The sequence below is a fragment of the Hemitrygon akajei genome, chromosome 9 (assembly GCF_048418815.1).
Source record: "Hemitrygon akajei chromosome 9, sHemAka1.3, whole genome shotgun sequence".
In the NCBI taxonomy this organism is placed as follows: domain Eukaryota; kingdom Metazoa; phylum Chordata; class Chondrichthyes; order Myliobatiformes; family Dasyatidae; genus Hemitrygon; species Hemitrygon akajei.
This window is the reverse complement of record NC_133132.1, coordinates 86,754,748-86,758,941: the sequence shown is the minus strand read 5'-3', so window position 1 is coordinate 86,758,941 and position 4,194 is coordinate 86,754,748.

Genomic DNA, 4,194 nt, shown 5'->3' with positions numbered 1-4,194 from the left:
CAGAGGATGTATTGAGAGCATCCTGAGCAGCTGCATCACTGTCTGGTTCGGGAATTGCACCGTCTCGGATCGCAAGATCCTGCAGCAGTTAGTGAGGTCAGCTGAGAAGATCATCAGGGTCTCTCTTCCCGCCATTACAGACATTTACACCACACGCTGCACCCGCAAAGCTAACAGCATTGTGAGGGACCCCATGCACCCCTCACACAAACTCTTCTCCCTCCTGCCATCTGGCAAAAGGTATCAAAGTATTCGGGCTCTCATGACCAGACTGTGCAACAGTTTCTTCCCCCAAGCCATCAGACTCCTCAATACTCAGAGTCTAGACCAACATTGTAATTTGTCCTCTACTGTGCCTATTGACTTGTTTATTAATTATTGTACTGCCTTGCACTGTTTTGTGTACTTTATGTTGTCCTGTGCAGGTCTGTAGTCTAGTGCAGTTTTTATGTTGTTTTATGTAGTCCAGTGTAGCCTTGTGCAGTCTCACATAGTCTGGTGTAGTTTTGTGTTGTTTCATGTAGTACCAGGGTCCTGGAGGAACATTGTCTTGTTTTTACTGTGTACTGTACCAGCAGTGTATGGTCGAAATGACAATAAAAGCAACTTGAACTTGATAGTTTGTTTTTATGTATTGTATTGCACTTTACTGCTGCCAAAAAACAAACTTCACAACATGTCAGCAATATTAAACCTGATTCTGATAATCATAGGATTTTGCTTGATGTAGTTTTATTTTCCAAACTATGTCTTTCTTTCCTTCTAGATGGTATATATGGTATACTCAATTCATGTTGACTGAATTGTAAGCTTCCTACAACATTCCAACGTATCAAAAACTTACAGTGAGATTTATGAGAGTCTATGGATATTAGTGTAGCTCGAACTGATTAATTTAGGTTTTGAAAAGGCAGGGAACTTGGCTGAGAAACTTATTAACTCAAGCGTAAAATCTTGTGGAAAAGCACTGCTGCAGACTGATGGATTATTCAGTTTATGGTAATAAGATCATTTGTTTTTCTTTTCATTGTGAGTATGTGTTTGGTTCCATTCTGTTACTCACCTTCTTCAAAGTCATTTTGGGCATCATCAAATCCGACAGCAAGCCCAATGGAATGCTTAACTCTCCTTCTGAAAGAGCAGCACTGGCTTAATCACAGCAGGCAGACAGGGACGGAAATGGACAGCATGCAAACAAATGGAGTACAGTCCACAGGGCTGAATAAATCAACTCAATAACTTTGTCAAGAACAATGTACTGGCATATTCTTTGTGCTCATCTATGCTCGACAGGTGCTGTCATTTACTTACAAATTTCATCATGAGCTACTTAGGGAAAATGTTTGATGAAAATGCCTGGGAAAAATATTGCAGAAAAGAGGCACCTGCAAGTGAGGTCTACATAACCTTAATTTCAATATTCTGCTAAGCCTGTTCCCAGCAACGATTCAATTTCTTTCAATTGAGTTTTTTCTTGCGTAACCATCTGAAGCAGTAACAATAGAGAGGCTTTGAATTATTTTTAGCAATGTTTCCCTCTCTGTGCTCAAAGTGTGCCAAAACTAAAAGAGAATGACCTTAATCTTAGAAGCCAGCATACAGAAGTAGAATCTGTTGAATGGGATGGCAAGGTAGTGCAATACTTTACAGCACCAGCTGTGAGATAGGCGTTTGATTCCTGCTGCTGTCTGTATGGAGTTTATACAGTCTCCCAGTGACTGTGTGGATTTCCTCTGGATACTCTAATTTCCTCCTGTTGGTGGCCTAGGATGAAGGATGATGTCAAGAATTGCTTGAATTGTGCACAATATCATCTGGATAGAAATGTAAAGAAAAGAGCTCTCCTACATACTAGGCCAGTGGAAGGGCTTTTGACTAATTTGCAGATAGATTATGTTGGATTCTTGCCACCCACCGCAGGACAGTACAAATACATTCTTGTAGCAGTAGATACTTTCACCAGGTGGGTGGAAGTTTTCCCGACTAAGACCAGTTGAAATTGGTGGGGAAGAAACAGGATAATTATCATCATTGGCACATAACTATTGATGTACACTCTCATCCCAATTCTGGAGACTTGACAATTGATGCACGTACATAGTAATTCTGATTTGGAAGATTTGGGGTTGGAACAGCTGTTCCTAGAAGATGGCGACAGACGTGACCAAGGAGGAGTTTTTCCATTTTCTCAGTCTGAGAACCTGTGGAGTTTTGTAAAGAAAATAAAGAAAAGAAAAAAATACATTGGTTCCTACTTACCCTATTCTGAAACAAAATTGGGTGAGAAAAGATGGATGGCATGAGTCCAAAGACAATTGGAAGCCTGGATTGGATGGTTTAGAAAAACAGATAGAAAATATGGATTTAAAGTAATTTAAGATGGAAACTGGAAGTAAGAACAGAAATTACTCTTGTGCATTACAGATTTATTCAACATGAAGAAAATAATGTATTTTATTGTGATGGAATTAACCATGACTGGGGCTATGGGTGGTTGTGCTTCAAAACCATTACAGTGGCCTGCACAACAACTTCAGTATATGAAGAACATTTGGTGATCAAAAAATGTTTTTCTTAATGGACACGTACGGGAGAAATAGTAGACTCGAATTTGTATTATGCTGTGGTAGATGTGGGTGGATAAATATCCAGAAGCCACAAAAGTACAACTCCTATGTAATAAAATTCTAGAGCTGAGATTGTTTAGTAACCCGGAGGGGATAATCATAAGTTTTTTTTTTAGGCCCAGTTATTGAGCAGCCTTCAGGTAATGATGGCCATGGTAAAATTAGTTTTGTGGGATCATGTGCATGTGACTATTGAGTGGGGTGGTGATCTACACTAGAGATATATCAATTGGGGTGGTCGCTTCAAGCATTTGTTGAAGGTTGCTTCCATTGTTATAAACTATCCACAGGAGGATCTAGTACACGGGAGTACAGAATGGAAAGGACACTCAGGGACACAGGAAAGAGTTTCTGTCAGGGCCCAGGCCCTTTCAGGGTTTTCAAATACCAGGAAAATGACCACTCCACAACCCCAATTAACTGAAACTACACCAGAGCTTAAATGTAGTGAGACTCAGCATAACACAAACAGGGTAGGATTAGTGTTAGAAGGTATGCGGGAATTTGTCACTTTGGTACTACGGTACAGCATGTGCAAGTAATTTTTAACTTAGCTGAAATTGCGGTGCCTGAATGGTGCTCGCCTACAGTGAAACAATTATTTACTCACCTTTTTGGGAGACAAAGAAGCAGAAGAGAGTTTAAGGCAGTCAAAAACAAGTCAAGTCAAGTCAAGTCAACTTTTATTGTCATTTCCACCATAACTGCTGGTACGGTGCATAGTAAAAATGAGACAATGTTTTTCAGTTTGACACAGTACAAAAACTAGACTGAACTATGTACCGTAGATGTCGGATTATAAGCCGCTACTTTTTTCCCACATTTTGAACAGCTTTGAACACTGCGGCCTTTACTACGGTGCGGCTAATGCATGATTATTTTTCATGCCGCCAAAAACATTTTGCCTCGTAACAGTAGACCAATAAAATTGATGAGTAGTTCACAGAGGTCCAATGAAATTGTACGATAAATCAAGCGCACTTTCACAATTAAATTATTGTAAATCAGTCATTTGTACTCACCCTCATCAACATGGAAAACACTCGAAGAAAAGCATTGTGCTGCCTTTATGGCAGTTATTTAGTTTATAATATTTTCGCTTAGTAATTCATTTGCTAGTATTTTCTAGTTAAAGTTAGAAGTGTTTTAAGTATATTTGTTTTCTGTACTACATCCCGGGATGCTATGACGTCACACCCGGTTTCGCCGCGTCTTGTGGGAAATACCGGTTTGCGATAAACGGGAAGGTGGGGGGCGAGCGGCATTAGATCTGAGCGAACGCTGCTTTTAAGTTAAAGGCGATCAATAACTTTTCCTGGTAGGCTGCAGTATATATATTTTTTACCAGTCGTTAGGAGATATTGGAATGTTGTTCAGTAAAAAAGTATACGCAACGTAATTTGTGTGTTACCGATACGTATGTATATTTAAAAGTAGCCGCGTTACAGGCACGGTTCGAAAAAAAGCATTTGCAATATGTATTTGTTTATGTTACCATATGGATTTAATTAAAAGTTAAAAAATCCTCACGTGTAATATCTTTCTGTGTAAATATCTCATATTACAA